This window comes from Saccopteryx leptura, chromosome 10 (assembly GCF_036850995.1).
Source record: "Saccopteryx leptura isolate mSacLep1 chromosome 10, mSacLep1_pri_phased_curated, whole genome shotgun sequence".
NCBI classification, from domain to species: Eukaryota; Metazoa; Chordata; class Mammalia; order Chiroptera; family Emballonuridae; genus Saccopteryx; species Saccopteryx leptura.
Window position 1 is genome coordinate 20898311 of NC_089512.1, and position 12037 is coordinate 20910347.

Genomic DNA, 12037 nt, shown 5'->3' on the forward strand with positions numbered 1-12037 from the left:
CTATCTGAATATAAAACCAAGGGCAACAAGTAGAATTGAGTGATTAAGAGGAAGTTGGAGATGAAGAGATAAAGAGGAGAGAGACAGAATGAATAGGAGAGCTCACTGGATTATTTGAGACTTGGAGGCAGCCATGTCTGAACCAGTCCACCTCCTGATACATCTATATATATATCTTTATGTAAGACCGTGCATTCCTTTTTTTCACCCAGGCTAGTTTGATTTGGGTTTTTGAAATTTGGAACTGACAGACTCCTGTCCAAGTCAATACACTTAACAAATGTAATTCTAGTGTTGTTTACAATCATAAAATTGGTATATGTGGTTTTCTGGGTTTTGGTTGAGTTTGGCCAAAATGCAGAGCCAAAAACAAACTTCTTGGAAGGGGGTAAATGGTTGGAGAAAGGTAATAATTAAAGGCAGGCAAATAATATTTATTCCCTATAAAGGAATAAATATTCATTTGTTTTATTTGCCTACACTTTAGAACTATCTAAAGCCAACTTATACTTACTTATAAGTAAGTGTAAGTATACTTACAAAAATATAGGGTTTAACATATATGCATCATATGTACTCAACACAGTTGAGTATGAAACAAAATATGTGTTTTTCTGAGCTGGAGACTTTTTTCACACTACTAGTCCTAATATTATTCAGAAAGGAAGAAAAATAGACAAGAAAGAATTTATCTTCATTATCATTTTTCTACTTGCATCATTGCTGAGTGGCATAGTGACCTTCCTACCACAGATGCTCATAAGCTGCCAGTCTCTCAACATCTGTTAATGTTGCTAGTTTGAAAATTCAGAGGCTGGATGTACAGCTGGACTTTGCATTTATTATGGTCCCAAATGGAATCTCCAAAACCAATGAGATTCATCACCCCCTAATGATTCAACTGAAAGAAGTATATGCCTTTAAGTCATTTGATCCAGCCTGAGCTATTAAGGAGTCTAGGCTGACCTTTGAATTTTGACCCTCTCTGACTTGCTGGTCACAGCAGATGCACTCGTGGAAATCAACAGTAGCCATTTAAGCAATGTGTCTGTCTGTATTTTAGTTATTTTACTCTTTTATTCATCATAATCAACTACTTTAAAACCATATCTTGTCCTTTGAAAAACCTTTTCCAAATACAAGCTAGAAATTGACCATATCTCTTCCTTACCAACAAAGTCAAAGACCCTGGTGTTCTCTCCAAATATCTAAAAACTAAGTCTAGAGAAGATGTTTGACCAAATATTCTTGTATAAGACTTTTATTGCACTTATGAACTTTCTATTACTGTTAATATTTTATCAAGAAAGAAAATCCAGTGCTTTCATTTGGACATCTAAAACTCAAACCAGAAATCCTTTAAAAGCAATGCGTAGTTTTGTGTTTTTTTTCATGAGCAGGCATTCTTTCCTCACCAGCGAATGGATAATGCACGCAGTATGTTGGCTGTCCTGGTACCACTGAGGCATGGACTGTGGTGGCAGCTGTCAGCAAGTGAGCCTGTGAATATGCCAATATGCCGGGGGTCACCCTCTACATGTCTTCTTCTCTTCATTTTGTTCCCATAACTCTCATTAAGTTGAGAAGTCTCACCTCCCCTCTGTGTGACTTTCTCAGCAGCTTGCTGGCCTGTTCACTAGTTGGGTTGATTTATGATTTAATTTTATGGATGATATCACACAGTTATCTCCAGATGGAATAATCAGGATGAAGAGCTGCCAACCAACATTAGAAATGAAGCAGGTTCAGCCAGCACCAGCTATTTCTGCGCTATAATTATTTTTTGTTTTGACTTCATCAATTTGTCCAGAGACACTGAGTATTCCTATCCAGCGGGGCCTCATTTGTCTAATTCAAAAGAGATTATTTCACCCTGGTCCCCATATTTCCTTATAGTTCTCTTATCACTCTGCATCCAACAGCGAGACTCATAAAGGGTGATTTGTGGAGCTAAAGATATACACAATCTAATCTGCCCAGTTTATGCTGCAGTCACACAGTCATCTTGATGAATTGTGAATCTTAAAGTTTTGATTTAGGCAGACACTTTGATGAGAGGGAGAAGCATAGGACCAGCACGATCTGTAAGATCCCTCATCACTGAAATCAACTAAGTAAATCTCACCAAGTCAAAACCAGAAAAATGAGGCCAATTGTAATTACTGTATCTATAGCGTTCATTGAATTTTCCATTGCTATGGAATCCTGTGATCCCAAGGGCCTTTTTTTTTTAATCCTACACTGAAGAATTCTGAGTAATCAATCTAGATAGATCTCCATCTTTTTTTTTTCCTTTTTTCCCAAGCATAAGAAAATTGCATGCTTATTCTAGTCCAAAAGTATCTCAATAGCCCATAAAGGTACCTTAACTACAACGGTCTGGCAGTTGGGTGTTGGTTCTTACAAAATAATAACACAAAATTACAACCGTAAAATATGTTGCTAAAGCTCTAGATGCCTTCTATTCATTTATTTATTTGTTCATTCAACAAATATTTGTTTTTATGTCAGACTATCTTCAGGATGCTAGACCATAGTAAATTCTTTTTACCCAAAGAATAACGGAAATCTATTATAGTGTCTGAAGTTAGGGATGATGGAGGAGTGGGAAATGAAATAATGAGGTGGGTTGTGGAAGAAGGATTGGAACAGGCAGTGGTTCTGTAAGAGTGGGTCCTAGCCAAAGGACTGACTAATTAGTATTTAGTGAAGCCCTCCAGGTAATTCTGGCAAGTGCTACAGTCACTGGAGTGTGGCAAGAATGGCTTTTTCAGATTTCAGGTGAACATCCTTATTCATGAATATAATGGTCTTTGTTTTGGAGTTGGGAGTGCTATAAAAACCATTCAAAGTAATCTCAGAAAGTTTTCTTTCAGTTCCATGAATGAAAAATAATCTCAATAAAATATATTTGGGCAAAAGGAAGCCCAAAAAATTTTCTCTACCTGAAAGTGTTCTATTCCACCAAAATCGGGAAGATTTGTAGGATTTAGCCCCCAAATGTTACCCAGTCTTTGAAAAAGTGTCCCAAAACAACTGTCAGGACATTCAATTGTTTGTAGTGCTCCTTTAAGGAGCACTTTTATACATCTGTAAAAACAACAGTAATGTCCAGGATGATTTACATTATGTATTTCATTCTTAATTCATTTGAGTCTCTTTTTTGTGGCAATGTAACTAAAGATTTGTCAATTTTATTGTCAAAGTTCATCCGAAATGCTAATTATTTCTCAGAAGGAGTTAGTTAAATCATATTAGTTTACATACTGCCACCCACTTCAAGTTTAGAATAGTTTTTCTTTCTTAATTATAACATTGAATCCTCACACCCTTAAAACCAGTGACATAACTGGAGGAATAAACAAGGAGCCTAGAGCAGGCACCTCCAAAAGCCCTCGTTTCCACTGTTAAAGCGAGTCAGTGGTCACCCCCAACCTCAAATGTTTCAGGGCTAATACTCTGTTCTGCTGAATGCTGGAGAGGGGATAGCAAAAACAATTCTTTAAAAGCTGGAAACAGTTGAGACATGGCAGGCTTTTTTCTTTTCTTTTTCTTTTTCTTTTTTATTCAGTGAGAGGAGGGAAGGCAGAGAGACAGACTCCTGCCTACACCCCAACCACGATCCACCTGGCAAGCCCACTAGGACCATGCTCTGCCCATCTGGGGCATTGCTCTGTCAATCAGCAATTGAACCCTTCTTAGTGCCTGAGGCAGAGACCATGGAGTCATCCTCAGCACCCGGGGCCAACTCGCTCAATCAAGCTATGGCTGCAGAAGAGGGAGAGAGAGAGAGAGAGAGAAGCAAGAGAGAAAGGTGTAGAGAAGCAGATGGGTGCTTTTCCTCTGTGCCCTGACCAGGAATTGAATTGGTGATATCCACACACCAAGCTGATACTCTAACATTGAGCCAATTGGCCAGGGCCGAGACATGGCAGTTTCAATGTTGGCTGATATTGGGCTGTCTTCGAACTTCTATTAGGTCCAGAATGTTCATCACAGGTAGGGTTGACTGGTCTGATGGAGATCATTAGAAAAAGCATCTTCTAGCTGACTGTTCGAAGTGTCTGGCCCTGGATAATTAGCTATTGCAATAATGACTTTGTAGGCTCAACCGTCAAGAAAAAATGTTAAAGCTCCTCATTCCCAAGTCACAAACCTGTCAGGCAAATTCATGCCATTAAAGCAAGATTTCTCAACCTCAGCACTATTGACATTTTGGGTCGGATAATTCTTTGTGGTGGAGGAAAGGCAATGCTCTGTACACTGTAGGGTGTTTAGTGGTACCCATACCCTCTGCTCACTATCTGTCAGTAGAAAATTCCCTCATCCTTGACTCCCACAGAATGTGACAATCAAAATGTCTTCAGACATTGCCGAATTTCCCCAATAGGGGAACAAAAGGGCTGTCCTCTGAGAACAAATTTTCTAAATGAAATGGAGCATCACACTTATTTGTTTAAATGATACATGTCACTCTTTTTAACCCTGTATTATTTTTCTAAGGCTACCATTTAAACATACCACAGAATGGGTGGCTTAAACATCAAATATTTCTTTCTCAGAATTCTGGAGCCTAGAGGTCTAAGATCAAGGTGTCAGCAGGTTGGGTGCATTTTTGAAGGCTCTCTCCTCAGTTTGCAGATGGCAGGATTTTGCTGTTTCCTCACTTGGCTTCTCGCTGTGCCTACCTGTCCCTGATGTCTTTCTCTCTCTCTATCCTAATTTCTTCTCCTAAAGACACCAGTCAGATTGGATCAAAGTCCACTTTAACCACCTCATTTTAACTGAATTACCTCTTTAAAGGCCCTATCTTCAAATAAAGTCATATTCTTGGTCCTGGACATTAGAGTTTCAACATATGAATTTGGGTGGTGGGATGGGTGAGGGACATAATTCAGTCCAGAACACTACCTTACTCTGAACAATCAAGTATTGTTTAGTGATGCTCTTGGGTAGTAATACAACTTCTGAGGGGGAAAAAAAAAAGACAATAACAGGTAAATTGTTTGAAAAGCTAATGTCATAGGCTCTGCTTTCTCAGCCTCCCTTACCCTGCCCCTCAATCTTTGTGCTACAGCCAACTAATACATATTTCATTTTCTTTACTCATTTTAATTATAGATCAGATTCTTCACATTGATTGTGGCAGAATCAGTCTCATACTGATTCATTATCCAGAGATATTTAGTAATGCTAGGTTCTTAAAATATATCCTTTATCTTGCTGTTCATGTTGGTTAAACAGAGACATTTGTTTTTACAATATCTGCAGCAGTTTTGGGAATATCAGTCAGAAAATTAAAAAATTGGGTCTGGTTGTGATGAGATTCTTGAACTCTACTTTTTATCATTTTATTTAAAAAATCCTGAACCATCTCTCCTTTAGGCAACAGAATTTCTAATATTAGATTTTAATCCATCACACACTATCTATTCATTATATATGCTAATTAAAATTTATAACACTATTTAGATTATTTAGTATTATTTTGTATTTTGTAACACTTTGCAAAGCAGTGTAAAGTTAAAGAAAAGTATTAGGTGATGAATTTAATCTATCGTAGAAAAAAAAAGTTGACAATTTGGCTATTGTTGCTCTGATTTACCCTCGGGAGACTCCAGGTAAATTGAAATTTGAGGTTTTGTTGTTTTTTATTAATATAAGTTATAGTTTTATTTATTTATTTTATTTTATTTTTTATTTTTTGTATTTTTCTGAAGCTGGAAACGGGGAGAGAGAGTCAGACAGACTCCCGCATGCGCCCGACCGGGATCCATCCGACACACCCACCAGGGGCGACGCTCTGCCCACCAGGGGGCGATGCTCTGCCCCTCCGGGGCATTGCTCTGTTGCAACCAGAGCCACTCTAGCGCCTGGGGTAGAGGCCAAGAAGCCATCCCCAGCGCCCGGGCCATCTTTGCTCCAATGGAGCCTTGGCTGCAGGAGGGGAAGAGAGAGACAGAGAGGAAGGAGAGGGGAAGGGGTGGAGAAGCAAATGGGCGCTTCTCCTATGTGCCCTGGCCGGGAATCGAACCCGGGACTTCTGCACGCGAGGCCGACGCTCTACCACTGAACCAACCGGCCAGGGCCTAAGTTACAGTTTTAAATACATTGTAGATCAGTTGAAAAGAGGCACCAAAATAATTTTTTCATCCCTAAAAGAAATTTCCAAATGGCAAATGCCTTAAACAAAACACATAAATGTAAGACTCTTAATGATGAAACTTCAGGAAAATTCAACATGGAAAAATATATTGTGCACAGTATAATTAGAGATGTAATTTTTTTATACATTTCTCAGTTTACTGTTAATAAGACTGCATTAATAAGACTGTATTAATTTTGCAATCCAGGAAAAAAATATGCCTTCCATAAAGACTTGTGATGGTTATGGTGGATTGGCTTTTTCTTTTTCTTTTTTTTTAAGTGAGAAGAGCAGAGATAATGAGACCAACTCCCACATGTGCTCTGACCGTTATTCATCCAACAATCCCCATCTGGGGCTGATGCTGAGTACTGAGCTATTTTTAGCACCTAAGGCTGATGTGCTTCAGCACCCGGGGCCAGGCTCAAACTAATTGAGCCACTGGCTACAGGAGGGGAAGAGGAAGAGAAGAGAGCAGAAAAAACAGATGGTTGCTTCTCCTGTGTGCCCTGACAAGGAATTGAACCCAGGACATCATTTGCTCAGCTGACACTGTATCCACTGAGCCACCAGCCAGGGCTATTGGATTGACTTTTAAGAAGCATTCTATTCTGCTAGTGTGCTTCCATGAACTGCAGATTCTAATAGCCAATAATTACATTTCTTTTCTATTTTTTTGGGGGAGATTTTTCTGAAGTGAGAAGCAGGAAGGCAGAGAGACAGACTCCCACATGTACCTGACTGGGATCCACACAGAATTCCCACTAGGGGGCGATGCTCTGCCCATCTGGGGCATTGCTCTATTGCAACCAGAGCCATTCTAAGTCTAGCACCTGAGGCAGAGGCCATGGAGCCACCCTCAGTGCCCGGGCCAACTTTGCTACAATGAAGCCTTGGCTGTGGGAGGGGAAGAGAGAGAATAGAGAGAAAGGAAAGGGGGAAAGGGTAGAGAGGCAGATGGGCGCTTCTCCTGTGTGCCCTGGCTGGGAATTAAACCCGGGACTTCCACACACCGGGCCAATGCTCTACCGCTGAGCCAACTGACAGGGCCTGCATTTCTCTTCTTTGTTATAGCTAGAGTTTCACATCTTTATTTTCAAGCAATCAGACTTATGTCATTCAAACATCATTTCAATTATATCTCTGCCTCACTGGTGCATTCCATGAGATTTGAAACACAAAAGTGAGGCAGAGACATAGTTGGAAAGATGTTTTTTGTTTTTGTGTGTTTTTTTTTTCTGCAGAAGCATTAAGATTCATTGTCTTTATGGGTATCAAGTGGCAAGGTATGGGACATCCATTTTTTTTTTCAGTAGATGTTTAGTAGGTATGACATAGCTCTAGAGACATGGTAGTAGCTTCATGATCCCTGAAACCTGGTCAAATTGGTTTGCTTTTGGAGCTCACACTCTTATTAGTAGCTTCCTGATGGAGGTTTCAGCTCTCTCAGTAAACTAATTTCACATTGTTGTTCTGGGAGGTATTCATGGCATAGCCCTAAATCCAAGCCCTTCTACTAATTTTTGATTCACCCTAATTCTCTATATTAAGTCACTTTCTTCTTAATATAGCTAAAAGCTCTTATGTTTTGTGCAATTGGTGCCCAATAAACCCAAGGCTGTAGGGTACCATTTAAAGTAATCAGCTAATTACTTCTTGTTGGGTTGCTATTTTATAAGTAAACTATAGTGAAAATAGAAAAAAAATACATATAATTCTCTATTTTTTACCTCCCAGAGCTAATGATCTGACTTATCTTCTATGTTAGCTAAAATGCAAGGATTGATGCATGTTTGCAGTTGGAATATACCAAATTCTGACCACAGTTATAAAGAAGGTGGCACCAGTATAAGTAATATATAATACCAACATTTAGGATTTTCATGGTTGAAAATGGGGATAGAGGATCAGAAGTTAAAAAGAAAAACAATAGACTTTGGCTACATGAATGTCTATCAGAAGTTAAAAAGAAAAACAATAGACTTTGGCTACATGAATGTCTATCAGAGGTAGAATTAAGGGAGCAAAGATAAATTGAATAATATACTTGAGAGATGGAGGGAATTTAGATGAAGAGATGTATTTGGGTTTGACATAAAGATAATAAGCCCAAATTTAACATGTTAACTAAAGCCCAAGTTCTGTTAAAGGGGATAGATGTTTTTCTTTTTTTGTAGAGATGAAAGAGTTGGACCAACTGGGACTATTCATCAAAAGACTTATGGAATCAGTCACCTAAAACAAAGAGACAAGATTAATAACCAGGATTCTAGGAAAGGAGAGGTAGGGAAGAAGTCAGAGAAGTCAAAGATCAGCACATCAAACAGAAGCAAATGCTAAAAAGTATGGAGGAGATCAAACAACCAATGTGAGTTGAAACAAGTAAAAGGGGAGAGAAGGGTCATTGAAAACCTAAATGTGAGAATACTAGCCTCCACATTTCCTTCACAAGGACCCTGGTACTTTCACTGAGGCCAAGCGCCTTAAAGACCAGAAATGGACAAGATGCCAACAGAAATATCTTGGAGGAAATATCAGCAAACAATTGGCAATGAAGAGCTCGGTCTTTACCAAGGTTAACATTACAGATTTAGACTTTGGAGACATTCTCAGTGAGGTGCTAGTTGACATCACTGATCATGAGACACGGAGAGAAAAAAGGGTGTTCTCAAATTAGTGTGGTGGCATAGTGGAAAACTCAGTGAATAAGACTGAAAATGAGGGTTCTGGGAGGTAAGAAGACAGGCAGGACATTCCTTTTTCCTGTGGGACGCGAGGCAGAATTGCAGGTGACAGCATCAAATATCGCTGAGAGGCCGGAGATGAGATCGTTGAATGACCATTGGATATTGTTAACGGAAAAGTCACTTGTCACTGGTGACCTTCAAAGAGAAAATTGAGGTAGCATGGCCTCAGTAAAAGAAAAAAAAAAAACAACTAAGGGATGGAGGAGGTCACTGATGGTATTAAGAGAGTCTATTTTGGGCTTCCAGCTTAATCAGCAAGCAAAGATCAAAAGTTCAATCTATTTTAGTTTGTATTTCTTGGCAACTGATGCCCTGGACTCCTGCATTTTCTTGCAACTATTTTTTTTTTTTTGTCTCAGAATAATTGACTTCACCTTTCTCTTGGTTGAAAGGTAAAGCGAATGATCTTTAAAATAAAATAACATCGGATCTCCTGGAGCTGGACAGGAGGTGGAAGACACAAGGAATATCATTCCTGCCAGGGTGAAATAGCTTGGACCGTTCAGTGCTTCTAGGACGTGTATCACAACATGCAAGAGCTCAAAGAAAGAAGAATGGGAGGGCATCTTTCAGGGATAACAGGGTTAAAAACAAGTTATGCTGTCGAGTTGATTTTTCTCTTATAGGCCTCCATTCTCTTACTCAACAATGAAAGTTTTCATGTTAGTGGGAGATAGGGAAAAATGAAGTTGGCAAGAGATTGTAAATTTGGGGGTCAGGGAGGATATTATATTTCCTACATAACTTTGTCTGGAATGCCCATTTGGAGACTGGACAAGGAAATATATTATCCTAGTACCATAGGCTTCCCTTGGGCAAGATAAATTCACATAAATTAGAAGATATTAGCTAGACTTGTCTCTGATTTATATTAAATTAAAATAGAAACACGGTACCCAAGCAATGGGTACTGAAAAGGAAGTCCTTTAATAGGCAACATTGGAAACTAAACATGAACATGAAAAGTTTTATCTGTTTATATGTAATGTATGGGACTAGAGACATGTTTTGCTTGGAACAATCTTTCTACAGATCGCCGCAAGATAGACTCCTTCTCTTCACTCAAGTATTGGCCCAAATGCCACCTCCTCAGAGGGGCTTTCCCCAACAATCTCATCTAAAGCAGCTCCACCACCCTGCCTGTCATTTGTCATGACATCACCCTGATAATTTTATTCAAAACCCAGAATAATAGGATGTATGGAATATGTTCAGAGTCACAGATTGATGAGTAGAAGAGCCATGATGGAAACTTGGTTTAAAAGCATTTTATAGGCCCTGACCAGTTGACTCAGTGGTAGAGTGTTGGCCTGGCGTGCAGGAGTCCCGGGTTCGATTTCCGGCCAGGGCACACAGGAGAAGCACCCATCTGCTTCTCCACCCCTCCCCTTCTCCTTCCTCTCTGTCTCTCTCTTCCCCTCCTGCAGCTGAGGCTCCATTGGAGAAAAGATGGCCCGGGCACTGAGGATGGCTCTGTGGCCTCTGCCTCAGGTGCTAGAATGGCTCTGGATGCAACAGAGCGATGCCCCAGAGGGGCAGAGCATTGCCTCCTGGTGGGCATGCCGGGTGGATCCCGGTCGGGCACATGCAGGAGTCTGTCTGACTGCCTCCCTGTTTCCAGCTTCGGAAAAAAAAAAAAAAGCATTTTATAATTTCCAGCATTTTTTCAAGTGTACACTTAAAGTAGTAGAATCATAATGGTTTTAATTTTATTTATTTGTTTTGCAAGAGAGAGACAGAGACAGACAAGAAAGGGAGAGAGATGAGAAGCATCAACTTGTAGTTGTGGCACCTTAGTTGTTCATTGATTGATTTAAATATGTGCCCTGATGCCCTGAACAGGGGCTTCGGCAGAGCGAGTGACCCCTTGCTCAAAACAGCAACCTTGGGCTCGAGCTAGTGACCATGGAGTCATGTCTATGACCCCATACACACCAGCGACCCTTCCTCAAGCCGGTGAGCCTTGCTCAAGCCAGATGAGCCCGTTCTCAAGCCAGCAACCTCAGGGTTTCGAACCTGGATCCTCAACATCTGAGGCTGATTCCCTGTCCACTGCACCTGCCAGCTGGTCAGGCCATTGCATTTTAATTTTAAGTTAAAATTTTATTGTTAGCATATAGAATAACTAATTTTTGTTTGTTGATCTTATACTTGAAAACCTTAATGAGCTCATCTTATTCTACGGGCTTTTTGTTTTTTGTTTGTTTGGTTTGGTTTGGTTTATAGATTTCTTGATACTTTTTATGTAGTCCATCATATTATCTGCAAACGGGAGGGATTTATTTCTTCCTTTCCAATCTTTATGAATTTAATTTATTTCTTTTCTTATTGCAGTGGCTACAATTTCCAGTACTATATTGAGTAAATGGTGAGAGCCAATATCATTGCCTTGTTGCTAATCATGGGGTAAAACATCCTCTCACTATTAAATAGGATGTTAGCTATAGGGGTTTTATAGATGCTCTCTGTCAAGTTGAGGTAATTACCTCCATTCTTAACTTGCTGAGTTTTTATCGTGAATGGATGTTAGATTTTGTCAAATGTGTTTTCTACATCAACTGATACAATTTTATGATTTTTCTTCTTAGCCTGTTGATATGATTAATTACATTGGTTGATTTTTCAAATGTTAAGCCATTCTTACATACCTGGAATAAACCCCACTTGGCAATAGTGTATAATTCTTCTTATTAACTATTGGCTTCAGTTTGCTAATATTTGTTGAGAATTTTTTTTAAGTTATGTTCTTGAGAGATATTGGTCTGCAGGTTTCATTTTTGTATTTTCTTTGGTTTCAGTATTAGCAAAAATAATAGCCTCATAAAATGCATTGGAAAGTATTTATTTCTGTTCTATTTTCTGGAGGAGATTGTGTAAAATTGTTATTAGTTTTTCTTTACATCTTTTGTACAAACTCAGTAATACTATCTGGGCTGGGAGCCTTAGGGGGTGGGTGGGAAGATTATGTACTTATTTTTCCCCAGCTTTGTTTAGATATAATTGACTATGTATTGATTTTTTAGTTTGAAGATTTGATAAAAATGGAGGCATGAATATAGAGTGTGATATATAAGAGTAGTAGCAGTGCTCTACCCCTTTCCTTTTGGACACTCATACATTGGCAGCCTATCTGCCAATGGCCAGC

The 12037-nt window shown here is 39.4% G+C and overlaps 1 non-coding gene across 1 annotated transcript; it reads right to left on the reverse strand.

Moving 5' to 3' along the window:
* Positions 1–6013: 6013 nt before the first annotated feature.
* TRNAA-CGC (transfer RNA alanine (anticodon CGC)) lies at positions 6014–6089 on the reverse strand. The gene has a single exon. It is a non-coding gene; the product is annotated as a tRNA-Ala (tRNA).
* Between the last annotated feature and the right edge of the window lie 5948 nt (positions 6090–12037).